The sequence below is a fragment of the Eriocheir sinensis genome, chromosome 6 (assembly GCF_024679095.1).
Source record: "Eriocheir sinensis breed Jianghai 21 chromosome 6, ASM2467909v1, whole genome shotgun sequence".
NCBI lineage: Eukaryota > Metazoa > Arthropoda > Malacostraca > Decapoda > Varunidae > Eriocheir > Eriocheir sinensis.
Window position 1 is genome coordinate 24,091,345 of NC_066514.1, and position 18,740 is coordinate 24,110,084.

General features: G+C 42.9%; 1 long non-coding RNA gene across 1 annotated transcript; it reads left to right on the forward strand.

The window, feature by feature from the left end:
* The first annotated feature begins 1,895 nt into the window (after positions 1-1,895).
* On the forward strand, positions 1,896-3,563 carry LOC126986734 (uncharacterized). Its single transcript, XR_007739923.1, has 2 exons — positions 1,896-2,782; positions 3,426-3,563. It is a non-coding gene; the product is annotated as an uncharacterized LOC126986734 (long non-coding RNA).
* The last annotated feature ends 15,177 nt before the right edge of the window (positions 3,564-18,740 follow it).

The window sequence follows — 18,740 nt, forward strand, 5'->3', positions numbered from 1 at the left end:
AGGAGGGGGGCGGAAGGGGGGTGAGGGGGGGGGAGGGGGGCGGAAGGGGGGTGAGGGGGGGGAGGGGGGCGGGGCGCGGCCTTACATTGTTCGCTCACCAGCTTTGGAATTTTCATGATGGATTTTCGGGTGTGTGCGAGAGAGAGAGAGAGAGAGAGAGAGAGAGAGAGAGAGAGAGAGAGAGAGAGAGAGAGAGAGAGAGGACGTATGTTACCTGTTTTGTTAGGTGGAAAGAGACAAGAGGGGCTGGGTGGAGTGAGGTGGAGTGAGGTGGAGAGAATGGGAAAGGGAGGAAGTGGTTGAAAGGATGTGGAGTGGACAGGATAAGGAAGGGGAGTGATAGAGAAGTGGAGTGGGATGGGTGCAAGGTGGAGGAGATTGTGGAGTGGGTTGGAGGCAGGTGGAGTATTTGGGTTGGGAAGGAATGGATAGGGGAGGAGTGGATTGACATGGAGTGGAGTGGACAAGAGATGGTTGATGAAAGCCATACCGTTTGAGGGAGGGGAAAAGGGGGAGTAGAAGGAATGGGAAGAATGGAGAGGGGAGAGAGAACGTAAAAGAGGAAGGGGGAGGGAGTGGAAATGGAAGGGAGGAAAGGGAGATGAAGGAAGGGAGGATAAAAGGTGCAGTAGAAAGTATGCAAAGGGAGGGAAGAAGGGAGAAGAAGGGAGGGAGAGCGTAAAAGAGGAAGGGGGAGGAAGTGGAAATGGAAGGGAGGGAAGGGAGATGAAGGAAGGGAGGATAAAAGGGGCAGTTGAAAGTATGCTAAGGGAGGGAAGAAGGGAGAAGAAGGGAGGGAGAGCATAAAAGAGGAAGGGGGAGGAAGTGGAAATGGAAGGGAGGGAAGGGAGATGAAGGAAGGGAGGATAAAAGGGGCAGTTGAGAGTATGCAAAGGGAGGGAAGAAGGGAGAAGAAGGGAAGGGTGGAGAAGGGAGAGAGAGCGTAAAAGAGAAAGGGAGAGGAAGTGGAAATGGAAGGGAGGGAAGGGAGATGAAGGAAGGGAGGATAAACGGGGCAGTAGAAAGTATGCAAGGGGGGGAAGAAGGGGAAGAAGGGAAGGGTGGAGAAGGGAGGGAGAGCGGAAAAGAAGAAGGGGGAGGAAGTGGAAATGGAAGGGAGGCAAGGGAGATGAAGGAAGGGAGGATAAAGAAGGGAGAAAGTCTATGAGAAGAGAGGGTCCAGTCTTCCTTCACCCTTCCATCTATTCCCCTCAGATCTTCTCCCTTCTACCTTTCCTCCTCCTCCTCTTCTTCCTCCTCCTTACCTCTTTCCTCCCTTGGTCACAATCTATTCCTCCTTCAATCTTCCCTCATCCTTCTATTTCTTCCCCTCAATTTTTTTCCTTCCTTGCTATCCTCCTCCTCCTCCTCCTCCTCCTCCTTCCTACTGTCATCTCTTCCCCTTCCTCTCTCTTCTCTTTCCCATCCTCTCTCTTTTCTTTGCCTTTCAAACCCCTCAAACCTCCAGGCTAGCTTTCCTCATCCTCCTCCTCCTCCTCCTCCTTCCCCGCGCCCTCCGTGCCCTTCCATCTCTCTGTTGTAATTTACTTCAGTTATCCCTCGCGCCGCCAACCGTGTCCCGTTTTCTTTGTGTGCTCGCCGAAATATAAGCGCAGGATCCCCGCATGTGTGAGAGAGAGAGAGAGAGAGAGAGAGAGAGAGAGAGAGAGAGAGAGAGAGAGAGAGAGAGAGAGAGAGAGAGAGAGAGAGACTAAAGGAAAAGGAAATAAAATAAAAGTAAAGGCAGAAAACGAAAAAAAATAAGAGAGAGAGAGAGAGAGGGAGAGAGAGAGAGAGACAGAGAGAGAGTTATTGGTTTGCAGGAACGCTGACCCCTCATGAAAATAAAAGAGAGAGAGAGAGAGAGAGAGAGAGAGAGGGGGGGGAAGAAAACTCATCTCGTCACCCTCAAAGAGAGAGAGGACAAAAATTTGATAAAGGAAAAGCATAATTGATCAAAGGAAGGGAGGAGAGAAAGAGGAGGAGGAGGAGGAAGAGAGAAACCTTTGGATGTGTTGAGAAAATAGAAGTGTATAAGGAGGAGGAGGAAGAGGGAGAGGAGGAGGAGGAGGAGGAGGATTGCGTAAGAGGTCGCGTTAATCATTCATAAAGTCGAGAAAAAGACGAAAGAAAGTCGACGAAATGATGATAAGGTTAATAATGGTCCAGAGAGAGAGAGAGAGAGAGAGAGAGAGAGGAAAATTGTTAGTTTGGGTTAGGCAATGTTAGGTAAGATTCGATTAGGTAAGGTTACATAAGACTAGGTTAGGTTAGATTAGGTAAGGTTGCATAAGATTAGGTTAGGGTAGATTAGGTAAGGTTAGGTTAGGTTAGGTTAGGTTAGATGTTAGGTAAAGTTAAAGTAAGGTAAAATTAGGTTAGTAAGTTCGGTAAGATTAGATTAAGCAGGTAAAGTTTGGTTAGGTAAGGTTAGGCAAGGTTTGGTAAGATTAGGCAAGGTTAGGTTAAGTTAGGTAAGGTTAAGTTGGGTAAAGTTGAAGTAAGGTAAAATTAAGTTAGTAAGTTAGGTAAGATTGGATTAAGCAGGTAAAGTTTGGTTAGGTAAGGTTAGGCAAAGTTTAGTAAGATTAGACAAGGTTAGGTTAAGTTAGGTAAGGTTAGAAACTGGGTAAAGTTGAAGTGAGGTAAAATTAAGTTAGTAAGTTCGGTAAGATTGGATTAAGCACGTAAAGTTTGATTAGGTAAGGTTAGGCAAGGTTTGGTAAGATTAGGCAAGGTTAGGTTAAGTTAGGTAAGGTTAAGTTGGGTAATGTTAAGTTAGGTAAAGTTATGTTAGTAAGTTCGGTAAGATTAGATTAGGCAGGTAAAGTTTGATTAGGTAAGGTTAGGCAAAGTTTAGTAAGATTAGACAAGGTTAGGTTAAGTTAGGTAAGGTTAAGTTGGGTAAATTTAAGTTACATAAGAACAGGTTAAGTTAGGTAAGGAGTCTGCAAGTTAGGTAAGTTAAGGTTGGTATACAAGGTTAAGTTAGGTAAGGTTAAGTTAGGTCACCATCCAGTTAGCTTTAGGTTAGGTCTTCTTGGGTAAGTTATGTTAGGTAATGTTAGGTTAATGGCTAAGCCTGTTCCATTCGTCCACCACTTAAGTTAGTGAACCAATTCTTAGGTATGTCTTTGTTGAATCTGAATTTGTCTAACTTAAAAACCATTGCCACGCGTCCTACCTGGTTAAGTTTCACTCTCAAAATTTTATTGACATCCCTTTAGGTAAATGTTCATCCATTAGGTAAGTTCGATCAAGTCTCCTAGGTTCGCCTTAGGTAGAGTTAGTGTAGTTGGGTAATGTTAAGTTAGGTAAGTTGAACTGCATAATCGAGATGAGGTCGAACTAGTGCTAAGTAAAGTTTGAGGATAAGTTTGGTAAGGTTAAGTTGGGTAAAGTTAAGTTGGGTAATGTTAAGTTAGGTAAGTTAGGTTAGGTTAAGTTAGGTAAAGATATGTTAGGTAAAGTTAAGTTAGGTAAGTTAGGTAAGGTAAAATTTGGTTATGCAACGTTAAGGGAAAATACGAAAAAGAGGAAAAAGTTAAAGAATCAAAGGGAAAAATATGGATAAAACAGAGATAGGACAGAACAGAAGAGTGGGAGGAGGAGAAAAGAGAGAGGAGGAGGAGGAGGAGGAGGAGGAAGAGGAGGAGGAGGAGGAGGAGGAGGGACGGGTGGGTGTGATATATGGATGAGGAGGAAGAGAGATGGATCATGGAGGAAGAGAGAGAGAGAGAGAGAGAGAGAGAGAGAGAGAGAGAGATGAGGCGCCTGTTGCGGGTAAAGCCATTTGTTGTTGTCTCCAGCAGAGGGAGGAGGAGGAGGAGGAGGAGGAGGAGGAGGAGGAGGAGGAGAAGCCGTTAAGCCCCCTTGATAGATACACACAGATAGATAGATAAAGGGACACACACACACACACACACACACACACACACACACACACACACACACACACGCGAGGCAACATCTAAGGTTATATTGATACTTATGACGGGCTTAGAGGAGGAGGAGGAGGAGGAGGAGGAGGAGGAGGAGGAGGAAGAGGAACTTAAGTGATCTATTGGTAGGGAAACAGGACTAGAAGGAGAGAGATGGAGGGGTTTTGGGGAGGGAGGAGAAGGGAGAGGTAGAGGAGGAGGAGAGAAGAGAGACAGGGAGAGAAATGGTGAGGAAGGAGGAAAGGATTGAGGTAGAGAAGAAGGGGAAGGAATGGGGACTTGAAATGGAAAGGAGAGAAATGGAAGGAAGGGAAAGGACATGGGACGCGAGAAAGGAAGGAGGAGGAGGAGGAGGAAGAAGGAAACACAGAGGAATGGATAGATAGGTAAAGAAAGACCTTGAAAATAGTTAGTAAATAAAGAAGAGAAGGGAGAAGTAAGGTACTGAACGAGAGAGAGAGAGAGAGAGAGAGAGAGAGAGAGAGAGAGAGAGAGAGAGAGAGAGAGAGAGAGTGGCAAGGACGGTGGGAGCGGGACAGGTGACAAGTTGGTTCCCACGCTCCAAGAAGGGGGGGGGGGGGGTTATTGGGGTCTTGGTGTCTTGCCGACTGTCTGGGACATTCGGCAACTCGTCCCTAACATGTCGTGCTAACCCTCACGACTCCAGACTCCCGTCACGACGCCGGCGCAGCATTCGGCAACAGTCTCAAGACCTCTTTCAAGACATGCCCGACCCTTTCACATCAACACCCAAGACCTCGTGTACCCTGGAGTCGTGGGTAGTCGTGGCTCAGAGTCGGCACAGTGTGAACGGGGCTTTAAGCAGCCAACATAACTGCAGGTCACTTCTAGAGTAAGAGGAAGAGGAGGAAGAGGAAGAAGAGGAGGAGGAAGAGGAAGACAGTGAGGTGTATGAAGCCTCTCCCCTAGAAGACTATTGATCCCCTCCCCCCCCCATACCTTATCGACGCTTTCATTGTCCTCCTCCTCCTCCTCCTCCTCCTCTATTCTTCCCATACGCTCCTAACTTCATCATTCCCATTTCGTTGTTGTTGTTGTTATTACTGTTGTTGTTGTTGTTTTTTCTTATTTTTCTTCTTTCTGCTTCATTTTTTTTTATTTCCCGTCCTTTATATATTTTTTTAGTACATGTTCTTTCGCTCCTAAAGTTAAACAGCATTCATTTTTTTTTTTTATTATGTCCGATTTATGTATTTTTTTCCGTCTTCGCAAAGATACATGTTTTTTGGTGTGTGTTTGTGTTTGTGTGTGTGTTTGTGTGGTGTGTGTTTCTGTTACCATGTGTGTACTCCTGTTTGTTTTCTCCTGTTTACGCCTTAAGAGGATCGATGTAAGCGCGTAATCTCTCGTGTTTTAATCTGTTTTATCGCGTGCAAATCCTTTTAATCTCGTTCCATACCTTTTAAACGCACGATTTCGTTTGATAAGGAATAAGTTATGTTTTGGGGGCAATGTAATATCTATCTTCCTATCTATATTCCTGTTTATTTATCTATCTATCTATCTATCAACCTATCTATCTATATCTATCTTAGTCTGTGTCTGTCTATATCTAACTATCTATTTGTATATCTATCTATCTATCTGTCCGAGTGTGTGTGTGTGTGTGTGTGTGTGTGTGTGTGTGTGTACGTTGGTTTGGTTCTATCCAGTACGCATTAGGTTCTGTTTCCATGTGTGTGTGTGTGTGTGTGTGTGTGTGTGTGTGTGTGTGTGTGTGTGTGTGTGTGCGTCACAATGGGCAGCGTCCTGGCCTCTTTATTGCCTTCGTCCGGTCAAAGAGACTGATCACATGAAAGAGAGAGAGAGAGAGAGAGAGAGAGAGAGAGAGAGAGAGAGTTATATACACATTATGCATATCCTTTGGGAGCTGAGGAGAAGGAAGAAGAGGAGGAGGAGGAGGAGGAGGAGGAGGAGGAAGAGGAGGAGGAAGAGCAAGAAGTGTGAAGGGTAAACGTCCTTGTATGTTACCGTGAGGAGGAGGAAGAAGAAGAAGAAGAAGAAGAAGAAGAAGAAGAAGAAAAAGAAGAAAAATGAGAGCAAGGAGAACAAGAACGAGAACAATAACAACAAGAAGAAGAACAATATTGTGATGATGAAGAAAAAGAAGAAAGAAGAAGAAGAAGAAGAAGAAGAAAAAGAAGGACAGGAAAATATGTAGAAGTAGAATAAGAAATAGAAGAAGAGAAAGAGGAATAAAAAGGAAATAACACGAAAAATAAACAAAATAACAAAGAGAGAGAGAGAGTGTATTGTCTGCCCGTAATGAAAAGTGACAACCCACAGGAAGGTGTTAGTGAGCCAATTACTCTCTCTCTCTCTCTCTCTGTTCGTTTTATTTCTCTTTCATATTTCGTGTTGTTTGTTCTTCTTCTTCTTCTTCTTCTTCTTCTTCTTCTTCTTCTTTTTCTTCCTCTTCTCATATTTTACTTTTTATTAATTTACTTATTTCTTCTTTTTTCTCTTCTTATTCTTCTATATCTATCAATCTATATCTTTATCTATCTATATTTATCTATCTCAAACACACACACACACACACACACACACACACACACACACACACACACACACACACACACACACACACACACACACAGGGACCTAAGGGGAAAAAGTTATAAAAAAAAACAGTTAAAAAAAAAAAGCAAGGAGGGGGAAAAGTCATATTTCGAAGGTAAAATATTTTCTAAACTGAACAAAACAGTGAACGGTTGAACGGCTCCCTTCCCTTCCCCCTGCGTGTGTGTGTGTGTGTGTGTGTGTGTGTGTGTGTGCGTGTGTGCAGGTCAAGGATTGGGTGGCACTCCATTGGCTCTGCGTTGAATAGTTAAAAAAAAAAATAGTCGTTGGGAAATTGTATATAGTTCATTTTTCATCCTGTGTCCAATATCATTCCATTCGTGACGGAGATGAACACTAAGGCCACGCGCAGTTTGATCGTGTGTCCCATTCCATCTTCATCATTCCATTTATCATTTCGTTATTTCCATATTTATTTCTCTTCTAAGTTTTTTTTTTCCCTCGTAATCTATTCTTTTCATTTTATTTCATTTTGTTCCATTCCTTTTTTTATTCTATCGTTTCCGTTGTTATGTCTATTTTAAGTTCTCATTTTTCACTGTAAGCTTCTTTTTCTTATTTTATGTATTTTATTTTATCATGTTCCAGGCTCTCCCTTATTAACCTGGTAGCTGCCGGGATCATGTTTTCAAAGGCCCCTCTAAGCGAGAAAAATGAGAAAAAAATCATCACTCACGCAAACCATTTCATAATATATATATATCAACGCATTTGTGATCAGTTTATGCATCATCTCTTTTTTTTTTTTAGGGGGGGTTTATATCATGGCAAAAATTTGGCTCCCGTCGCTCGTACACGGTAAAGCCACAAATTTGGCCCGTCTCTCGTACACGGTAAAGCCACAAATTTGGACCGTCGCTCGTACACGGTAAAGCCACAAATTTGGCTCCCGTCTCTCGTACACGGTAAAGCCACAAATTTGGCTCCCGTCTCTCGTACACGGTAAAGCCACAAATTTGGCCGTCGCTCGTACACGGTAAAGCCACAAATTTGGCCCGTCGCTCGTACACGGTAAAGCCACAAATTTGGCCCGTCGCTCGTACACGGTAAAGCCACAAATTTGGCCCGTCGCTCGTACACGGTAAAGCCACAAATTTGGCCCGTCGCTCGTACACGGTAAAGCCACAAATTTGGCCCGTCGCTCGTACACGGTAAAGACACAAATTTGGCCCGTCGCTGCTACACGGTAAAGACACAAATTTGGCCCGTCGCTCGTACACGGTAAAGACACAAATTTGGCCCGTCGCTCGTACACGGTAAAGCCACAAATTTGGCCCGTCGCTCGTACACGGTAAAGCCACAAATTTGGCCCGTCGCTGGTCCTTCTAAACAGTTCTTTGTCTTCGTTCAGTTTCACATCCTCTACTTCCAATATCTTTCCTTCCCTTCCCTTCCCTTTCCTTCCCTTTCCTTTCCTTTCCTTTCCTTCCCTTCCCTTTCCTTCCCTTTCCTTTCCTTTCCTTTCCCTTCCCTTCTCTCTCATTCCTCTCTCTTGACTTTCCATCCCCTTCCCTTTCCCTTCCCTTCCTTTTCCTTTCCTTTCCTTTCCCTTCTCTCCCATCCCTCTCTCCTGACTTTCCATCCCTTTCCCTTCTGCTTTCATTCCCTTTTCCTTCCCTTCTCTTCCCTTTCCATTCATTTCACTTCCCTTTCCCTTCCCTTCCCTTCCCTTCCCTTCCATTCCATTCCTTTCTCTTCCCTTCCCTTCCATTCCATTCCTTTCTTTTCCCTTTCCCTTCTCGTCCATCCCTCTCTTTTTTCCTCCAATCCCTCATCTTTTACCTCTTCTCATACTTACCCTTTTCCCTCCCTTCCCTCCCATCCCTTCTCGTCCATCCCTCTCCTTTCTTCCAATCCCTCTCTCCTTTTCCCTCTTACCTCCTTCCCCTCTTCCGTTCCTTTCCTCCCATATCTATTCCTTAACCTATTTGCGTCACACTACTACATAACATAACGAAATTAACATACTGGATAAAACCACTAACCCGTAACAGTGGTTCATGGAAAGCTTGTATATAGTAGAAGGTTTGGCGCACCGATACTGTTGGAATGGGTGTCAAGGGAACGGCCGAGGACGGGAGAGCGTGTGATATGGGCGCTTGATGTTGAAATATATACATGTTTAGTTAGGTTAAGGTTGGATGTGTTGTTAGTTATGATGTGATGTTGTTTGATGGTGTGGGTGATGTTGGTATTTTTTTTTTCAGTCGTTGTTTGTTTGTTTGTTTGTTAATTGATTTGGTGTTTTTTATTACGAGTTTTTTTTGTGAGTTTTCTTTTCTTTTTTTTATATTATGTTTTTCTTTGTTAGGCTTTTTTTAGTTCATTTCTGCTTTTGTTTTCTTTTTTTAGGTTAATGTTAAGTTTTTGTGCAAATTTTTCTTCTTTTTCTTCTTCTTCACCTTGTTGTTGTTGTTGTTGTTGTTGTTGTTCTTCTTCTTCTTCTTCTTCTTCTTCCTTTTCTCCCTCCTCCTCCTCCTCAGCTACCAATCTCGTTCCTCCAGCACTGTGCCTTCGACCTTACACACACACACACACACACACACACACACACACACACACACACACACACCTGAATATTCATGCTTCCTCTGGTGGCCGCCTCGACAACTGCGTGGACAATATTCTCTCTCTCTCTCTCTCTACTGACTGAATTGAGGGAGATTTGGAGAGAGAGAGAGAGAGAGAGAGAGAGAGAGAGAGAGAGAGAGAGAGAGAGAGAGAGAGAGAGAGAGAGAGAGAATATGTATTAACGTTGTATGGATGTACAATTTATTTTTTTCTCTTATTTATTTATTTTTATTTATTTATTTATTAATATTATTTATTTGTTAGTATGTTCGTTTGTGTGTTGCCGCGTTCGTGTGTCCGCGAGTCGATTCTGATCAATTATTTAAATCTGCAAGCCCGTGTGTGTGTGTGTGTGTGTGTGTGTGTGTGTGTGTGTGTGTGTGTTGTGTTTTTCACTGTATGTGTTTCTGTGTGTGTGTGTTGATTTGTGTTGTTTGTGTGTGTGTGTGTGTGTGTGTGTGTCTTTATTTGTGTTGTGTGTGTGTGTGTGTGTGTGTGTGTGTGTGTGTGTGTTTATTTGTGTTGTTTGTGTGTGTGTGTGTGTGTGTGTTTCTTTGTGTTGTTTGTGTGTGTGTGTGTGTGTGTGTGTGTGTGTGTGTGTGTGTGTGTGTGTGTTTGTGTATGTGTGTGTGTGTGTGTGTGTGTGTGTGTGTGTGTGTGTGTGTGTGTGTGTGTTGGTGTCTCGTGTCTCGCAATCGCCATCCGCGCCAAAGAATCGTTTTTGCAGTTGTTATTATTAGTGGTAACTGTTCTTGTTTATACGATACCCTTACGGCCCTATTGTCAAACACCTCGCCGCCACGCTCACCTATTTGGCAAGGCTTTCCCTGGAGTTTGGGGCATTTCCAGGAGTAGTTTTGTGACCCTGCTGGTAGTTTGACCCTTCGTCTGTACCGTGAACCAAAAAAAGAACATTATAACCCGATTGACCCCCTCTTTGACCTTTAGAAATAGGTGATGTGGGAGCAAAAGTGTCTTACAATACCAGGCTTTAGTGTTTAGTCTTCTTCTTCTTCTTCTTCTGTTTTGTTTTCCTTATTTTGTGTTCTTGTTCCTGTTCTTCAATGCCCATATTTTCCTTTTCTTTCTCTCCTTCTCCTTTTTTTTTTATCCACGTCTCTTCCTTCCCTTTTCTCCCTTTCTCTCTCTTCTAACTCCTCCTCCTCTGCTCCTTTGTTATCCTTTAGTTTTTATTCCTTTAACTTTTCTTCTATTTGGTTCCTTTTTCTTCCCTTAATTTTCTTTTTCTACGGTTCCGTTCTCTTATATTCCTTTCCTTCCCTTTCCTTACTCCTTCCTTTACTTTCCCTTCCCTTTCATTCTCTTCCTTTAATTTTCTTTTTCTGCGGGTCCGTTCTCTTATATTTCTTTCCTTCCCTTTCCTTACTCCTCCCTTGCTTTCCCTTCCCTTCCACTCTCTTCCCTTCCCTTCGCGCCCTTTTCCTCACTCCTAACCTAACCTAACTTAACCTAACCTAACCTAACCTAACCTAACCAACACACACGATCTAACACCACACAGCCTTTCTTCACTGTTTCCTCGAAGCCTAACTTTTCCTCACTCCTAACCTAACTTAACCTAACCTAACCTAACCTTACCTAACCTAACCTAACCTAACCTAACCAACACACACGATCTAACACCACACAGCCTTTCTTCACTGTTTCCTCGGAGCCTAACTTTTCCTCACTCCTAACCTAACCTAACTTAACCTAACCTAACCTAACCTAACCTAACCTTACCTTACCTAACCTAACCTAACCAACACACACGATCTAACACCACACAGCCTTTCTTCACTGTTTCCTCGGAGCCTAACTTTTTCGACCGCCCTTCCCCGCTGCTCTGACCACATCAATTCACACCCCATTACATCCAGAAGTTAGGTAATTATAGTGATTGAATGCTTAGTAAACCCCGACCTCTCTGTCACTCACCCCCGCTGCCCTGGTGTCGTGTGGCGTATTGGTTTAAGATCTCGACTCCCAATCCGCCTGGTCTGTGTTCGCATCCCCCTCGCTGTCTTTCCAGGTGTTATTGTTCTTCTCATTCATCCTCTATTTGGTTCTTATTCCTGTTCTTCCATGCCTATATTTTCATTTCATTTCCCTCTTACTCCTTTTTTTATCCACGTCTCTTTCCTTTTCTCTATTATCAACCTTCTTCTATTCCTCCATTCTCCGTCATTCTTCCTCTGTGCTTATTCCTGTTCTTTCATGCCATTCTTTCCCTTCTCCTTTCTCTCCTTTCTTCTCTTTATCACGTTTCTTCATCCATTTTTCTCTCCTATTACCGTTCGTCCATCCCTCCTTCCAAACACCCAGTCAGTCAGTCAGTCAGTCAGTCAGTCAGTCAGTCAGTCAGTCAGTCCACCCTTCCGCCCCGTCGCTTCCTCTCTGAAGTATTGTATGTCACCCACGGGAAAGACTATATTTATTGAATCAACTGACTCTCTCTCTCTCTCTCTCTCTCTCTCTCTCTCTCTCTCTCTCTCTCTCTCTCTCTCTCTCTCTCTCTCACACACACACACACACACACACACACACACACACACCCGTCTTCATTATTTTGGGGTAACTCAAATTTTATGACTTTTGGGAAACCCGCGTGGGAACTTGAAGGGAAGGGAAGGGGAGGGAAGGGGAAGGCAAGTTAAGGGTAATGGAACTGTAGGGAAATAAGGGAAGGCTGGTCAGTAGGGAAAGAAGGAAAGGAAAGCGATGGGAGTATGGAAGAAGGGATGGAGATAGGATGATAAATGAAGAAATAGGAAGAGAGAAAATGGGATGGGAGAGAAGGATATTAAAGAGAGGGAAGAGAGAGGAGGAAGAAGAGGATGGGGTGGGACGATAGAATATATAGAAGTGAGAAGAAAGAGAAGGAGGAAAGGAATAGGATGGGATGATAGGATACGAAGGAGTGGGAAGAAGAGAGAGAAGGAGGTGGAGGAGAAGATTGCTGTAGGGGAAGGAGGAAAGGTTAGTTATTAATGAAGGAGAAGGAGAGGAGAGGAGATGAAAACAGAGATGAAGAGACGAAAGGAGGAGGAAAGTAGTAAGAGAGGAAGAAGGTAAAGATGGAAGTGGAAGAAGAGGAATGAGAAGGAATAGAAAATGAGGGAGAGAAAAGAAAGAAGAAAAATATTAAGGGATTGAAAGGGAAAAGGAAGAACCACGATAGAAAGTAGAGTAGAAACAAGAGGAGGAGGAGGAGGAGGAGGAGAAGCCAATACTCGCCTACAGGAGGAAGATAGATGAGCTTAAATAGTCAATTGAGAGGAGGAGGAAGAAGAAGAGGAGGAGGAGAAGGAGGTAGGGATGTCGATGCATGTGTTTAAATAGGAAATTGGGTGTTACCGCCTTCCAGTGAAATATATTAGCTTTGTTACACACACACACACACACACACACACACACACAGCACACAGACACACAAACACGATACCAATAGATTCCAATCCTCCTTATGTACGATCCAATCCTCCTTAAACCTCTTCTAATCCCTTCGTCTCTTCTTCCTTATAATAGTAATACATGATCGGGGCTTCTCAGTGTCTATAGCAAAACTCCGCAGGGTCAAGAGTATGCAAAGCCACGTGTTCACTTAAGGTCGAAAATCTTGTCTCTCGTACAGTAACGTTGAATAGAAAACACACTGATTGCTCTTTTTAACCTTATGCTTCGTCGCTTTTTTTGTCTTGTATTGGGAAGGGAAGGGAAAGGAATGGTAGGGTTGGGTAGCGTAGGTTAGGGTAAGGAAGGAAAGGGAGGGGTAGGGTATGGAAGAGAAGCGTAGGGAAGGTAAGGGAAAGGGAAGATAGGGTCAGGTAGGGTAAGGAAGGAAAGGGAGGGGTAGGGTATGGAAGAGAAGCGTAGGGAAGGTAAGGGAAAGGGAAGGAAGGGTCAGGTAGGGTAGGGTAGGGAAGAAGAGGAGATGGGAGGGAGAGAAAGGAAGGGAAGGGGAGGGAAGGAGACTAACAGATTTTTATGGAATGAGGAAAGAGGACAAAAAATGGAAAAGAAAAAGAGAATGGAAGAAGAAAGAAAAGGAAGGAGTGAGTGGGAAGGGAAGGGAAGAGAAGGGAGAGTAAGAAACAGTTAAAGAATGGGGGAGGAAGAGAAAAATAGGAGAGGAAATAGAATAAAGGAGAAAGAAGAAAAGGGAAAGAATGCAAAGAAAACAAAAGGTAATGGACAGTTAGAGAAAGGGAAGGAAAAAAAATAAGAGAGGAAAGAGAGTTAGGGAGAAGGGAGGCCAGAGAGAGAGAGAGAGAGAGAGAGAGAGAGAGAGAGAGAGAGAGAGAGAGAGAGAGAGAGAGAGCAGGTGAGAGTGCTACTAACACAATATATTAACCACTAAAAACAAAAACAAAAAAAAACAGAAGAGGAACAAAAGAACAAAAGACAATCAGACCCCAAAATATCCATGACTTCCTCCTTTTCCTCGAACGCAACAATAAAGAAATAGACGCCGGGTATGTATATCTTTGTAACCACAATAATACAGCGCCATAAGCCTCCGCGGATGAGAGCAAGAGGGAAAAAACAGCTCAACAAAAGGCAATAAGGACCGTGATGCATGCCTGCTGCGCCGCTCTGACAACAATGGCTCAGGGGTGTCACGCAGCGCACGGACAGGGGCGGGGCGCGGCTGTCATTACGCGGGGCACTCCGTCACCGCCTCAAGGTCGCGGCCCGGCAGGCGTGCGACGCAGAACCTCTCCGTTTGGCCATTTGTCTCTCCGTGGGTCTAAGTACAGAGAGAAGGGATTGATGGCGGGAAGAGTAATTTGTATAAAACAGATGAGAAGAGAAATAACTTTATAATATGGCGAGTGGCCCAGTCCGCCCCTACAAACAATCTAGCAATTTTTCAGTTATCGCCGAGTGGCCTACTACTACTACTACTACTACTACTACTACTACTACTACTACTACTACCATTACTATTACTACTGCTATTATCTTCTCCATCTCCTCCTCCTCCTCCTCCTCCTTCTGTTGTCCCACATGCTGCCCTGAAGACCATCTATCAACCCGGACTCGAGATTCTCTCTAAAAAAGGATCAAAGATGAACTCCGCGGTGCAGCATAAGCCAAGCATGATGGCGCCACTATAAACACTTGCCTGCTCCATAACGGGCTGGAACCGACTAGCAGGCCCCACCAAGGAAGCCTACCACCGCCGTAAGCAGTGCGTAAATATAAAAAATGGAGTAGAAAAGTGAGAATATATAACGTTGCCCAAGAAAGAAGATGAGAGAAGAGGAGACGGGAAACGAAGAATGGAGAAATTAACTTATGAAAAAAAAATGCAGCGTAGGAAGGAGAGGAAAGGAAATCAAGAGACAAGAAAACGGAAGGGAAACGAAAAATGGAGAACTTAACTAATACAAAAAAAGAAATGCAAAGTAGGAAGAAGAAAAAGGAAAGGAAAGATGAACCGAATAACAGGAAACAGCAACGAAGACTCACACCGAAAACTTTGTAAGAAAAAATATAGAAGTTAAGGAGCAAATAAAGATGATTCACAGCGACCAACCGGGAACCCAAAACAAAACCCACGAGTGAAATAAAGCAGGAAAAGGAGGAAAAGATGAAAAATGAAAGATAAAGAATTCCTGCGCGTAAAACTTTAGACACTAAGCGGATAAACAAAAGGAAAATAAGGAAAATCCACGAGACTGTTGAAAAAAATTATTGAAAATGGAACGTGAAAGAAAAGAAAACAAAAACCACGAGTGAAATAAAGCAGAAAAAAGGAGTAAAAGATGAAAAATAAGAGATAAAGAAAAGGAAAAAAATTAAATTCACGAGGCTGTTGAAAGAAAATGAAAGAAAAATGGAGCGTGCAAGAAAAGTCGCTACAAACTCAAAAGAAATTAGGAAGAAGGAGATAAAAATAAATTGAGTTGCTTGAAAATTGTGAAGATTAAGGAACGGGGGAAAAAATAATTAGAAAAAGAAAATGGAGCAAAGAGTTCGAAGAAAATTAGAACGTACGAGGATGTGAGAATAAACGAGGTGGAAAATGAAGAACACGAGAAAGTAAAAGACGAGAGAAGGAAATAGAAGAGAAGAAAACAAAAATGCAAAATGGTAAAGAAGAAGAATAAGAAGAACAAGAACATGAAGAAGACGAAAAAGAAGAAGAAGAAGAAGGACAACAAAAACAACAAAAGAAAAAAGAGGACTAATAAACTAAAACAAAAGAAGTAATACAGAAAAGGAGGAAGATGAAGAGGAAGAAGAGAAGAAAAAAAACAACCAAAAACAAACAAAACGGAGGAGACAAAGAAAAAGAAGACGAAAAAAGAGAAGAAGAAGAAGAAAAAGAAGAAGAAGAAGAAGCACAGTGTTACCAGATTAGTACAACACCCTACCACCACCAAACGAAAATGAAGAAAAGAAGACAAGGGACGGACAAGCAGCGAGTCTCAACACACAGCACGTGAGAATATTTGAGAAAACACTGGACTGGAAAAGCTTAAGATTTGCACAAGTTGTTCATTGGAAACTTGGAGAGCAGACGCCATAACAGAGGACAATGGAGGACAAAAGGAGGAGGAGGAGGAGGAGGAGGAGGAGACAAAGAATTAGGGGAAGCAGGTGATAGTAGTAGGAATAGTAATGGTAGTAGTAGTAGTAGTAGTAGTAGTAGTAGTAGTATTAGAGGAAGAAGAAGAAAAAGAAGACAAAGAAGAAGAAGAAGAAGAAGAAAACACGAATAAGAACAGGAAAAACAAAAGAACAATAACACAAAGAACAAAAAAAGCGTAAAAGAAAATGATAGAAAAGAAGGAAAAGAAGGAAGAGGAGGAAGAGGATGAGTAAAAGAAAGGAAATAAAAGGAAAAGAAAACGAAAAAAAAGGAGATAAAAAAGGGAGAAAGTTAATATAAACCTCAAGAGAGAGAGAGAGAGAGAGAGAGAGAGAGAGAGAGACTGGACAAGGGATCGACGTTCTTCCTTTGTTTCGACACAGATGCCAGTAAAGTTAATGGCCTCCTCCTCCTCCTCCTCCTCCTCCTCCTCCTCTTCTTCTTCTTCTTCTTCTTCTTCTTTCTACGCACTTCCTCCTCATTCGTCTTCTTTTTCTTGATTTCTTCTCCATATCCTTTTCCTCCTCCTCCTCCTCCTCCTCCTCTTCTTCTTCCTACGCACTTCCTCCTCTTTCGTGTTCTTTTTCTTTATTTCTTCTTCATGTTCCTTTTCCCTCCTCCTCCTCCTCCTCCTCCTCCTCCTCCTCCTCCTCCTCTTCCGTCTCTCAAAGTCCAAAAAGTCTTTATCCTTACGACCTTTGAACGACTTCCAAGGACCAAATTCTCTCTCTCTCTCTCTCTCTCTCTCTAAGGCCTTGGTAATGTGGGTTTTATAGAAGATAAGGAATTAGTCGCGTTCGCAAGGGGGGGAAAAGGAGGGGAGGGGGGAGGAGTGGGGGGGGGGGTAACCAAGGCCTTTTAAATGTAGTTGCCAAGGCTCACGGGTTTTAATCAGGTCACTAAATATCTCGGAGAAGAATCGGTTATCTTTTTTTTTTTTCTTTTTTTATTGGGGGGGGGCGGGGGGGAGGGCGTTCCTTGTTCCTTGCTAGCTTATTATATTAGTATTTGTGAAGATCAGTAACGTAAGTATTGGGAACGAATCTATTTTCTCCTTTTCTCACGATTTTTCTTTTTTTTTTTCTTTTTTTTTTATATGTATGGCAATGTTATTATTAAAGATCAGGAACGTAAAGATCGGTAGTAACGCTTTTCTTTCGTTCGTTAGAGCTTTCTTTCACTTTTTTTTTGTTGTTGTTGTTGTTGTTGTGTCCTGTTTTTTTCTTCTCATTTTTTAATATATGATGTGTTAAAAATCTCACTGGTCCCCCTCTCCACATCTATCTATCTATCTATCCATATGTATCCATCTATCTTTCTTTTTTTCTTGTTGTTTATTGAGTATATTATCATTTCTTATTTTGACGTTTCTCCTGTCGCTTTGAACTCTCCAAGAACGAAGGAATATTTATTTAACTTGTGGTATTTATGAAACATGTGGTAATTCTCTTTCTCTTCTTTTTCATCTCGGGTATAGACGAAATTAATATATACTGAGAATTCTTCTTCTCTCTCTATCTTAATCACGTAATCTCCCTCGTTTTCCTGTAAACACACAAACAAGGGAAATGTTCAAGTGTTTAGGATCGTTATTAAAATTATTATGTTATAGTTTTCTTTTTGTTCCTGGTCTTGTTCTTCGTCATCTTCTTTTTCTTATACTTCTTCTTCTCCTTTTATGCTATTATTACTATTACTACTAACTTATCCTCTACTTCTTCTTCTTCTATTTCTCTTCGGACAAGGAATGGCATAACAAAAACCAATATGCGTATAAAAACTAAAACCTCTGCTCGCTCTATTCTCCTACCTGACAACACCTAAGAATGGAGTCCTCTCAAGTGTTACCAAATCTTCACTCATCTTGAAGCCGCTTTGGTGATGACTGAAGACGGTGACGGTAGCGGAGAAGGTGATGGTAATGATGATGGAGATGAGGAGGAGGAGGACGCTGGAGGTGGTTATGGTAATGGTGATGATGATGAAGATGAGGATGAGGATGCTGGTGATGAGGCCTCGTTATGATGGCCTGTCATTATCTTGGTGCGTGAAGGCCGTGCGTGCGTGTGTGTGTGTGTGTGTGTGTGTGTGTGTGTGTGTGTGTGTGTGTGTGTGTGTGTGTGACGTTACAGATGGCAAGAAGGAATGCAACAATAGCACACACACACACACACACACACACATACCGAGGAAGTAATGTTGGACTAAATAAGACTCCCTCGCACGTGTCTGCAATACCTGGAGGAGGAGGAGGAGGAGGAGGAGGAGGAGGAGGAGGAAGGAAGGAAGGAAGGAAGGAAGGAGTCAACTATCACCTGACGTTCTCTGCTTCTGTTTATTTTTCTGTGGTAATGAACGTGTGTGTGTGTGTGTGTGTGTGTGTGTGTGTGTGTGTGTGTGTGTGTGTGTGATATGGGAAAATAAAGGAAATACGTGAGACAAAGAAAGAAAGAGAGAAAGAGAAAGCTGTATAAGTAAGAAAAAGAAAGGGAATAGAGAAAGGGAAGGACGGTGACGAGAGGGGAGAGGCAGAGGAAGCAGACAGGTAAAGGAAGGTGTAGAGGAGTGAGTAGAAGCCTTAGGTTGAGTTTGTTTAGGTTAAGTAAGGTCTTGTTCCCCTTCGTCAGCGCCTGGGAGGGGAAGGAAGGGCCACTTAGATTGGTATTTTAAGACACACTCGATTCTCACATCAGCTATTCCTAAAGGTCAAAGAGTGGGTCATTCGGGTTCTAATGAGTGTATCTTCAGGTTCATGGTACAGAAGAAGACTCACACTACCACCAGGGTCATAAAACTACCCCTGGAAATGCCCACAACTCCTACGAAAGCCTTGTCAGATATGTGTTCTTGGGCTGCGATTTGTCATGTAATGCGACCCTTAGTGTTATCGATAGAGAAACGATTAGTTGGTCAGTCTTTTTCCCTTTCATAAGCGTCGGGGAGGAGAAGGAACGGTCATTTAGTCAGTCTTATCAAGATAGGAACGAATATTTAATCAGTCTTATTCCCCTTTAAGCGCCGTC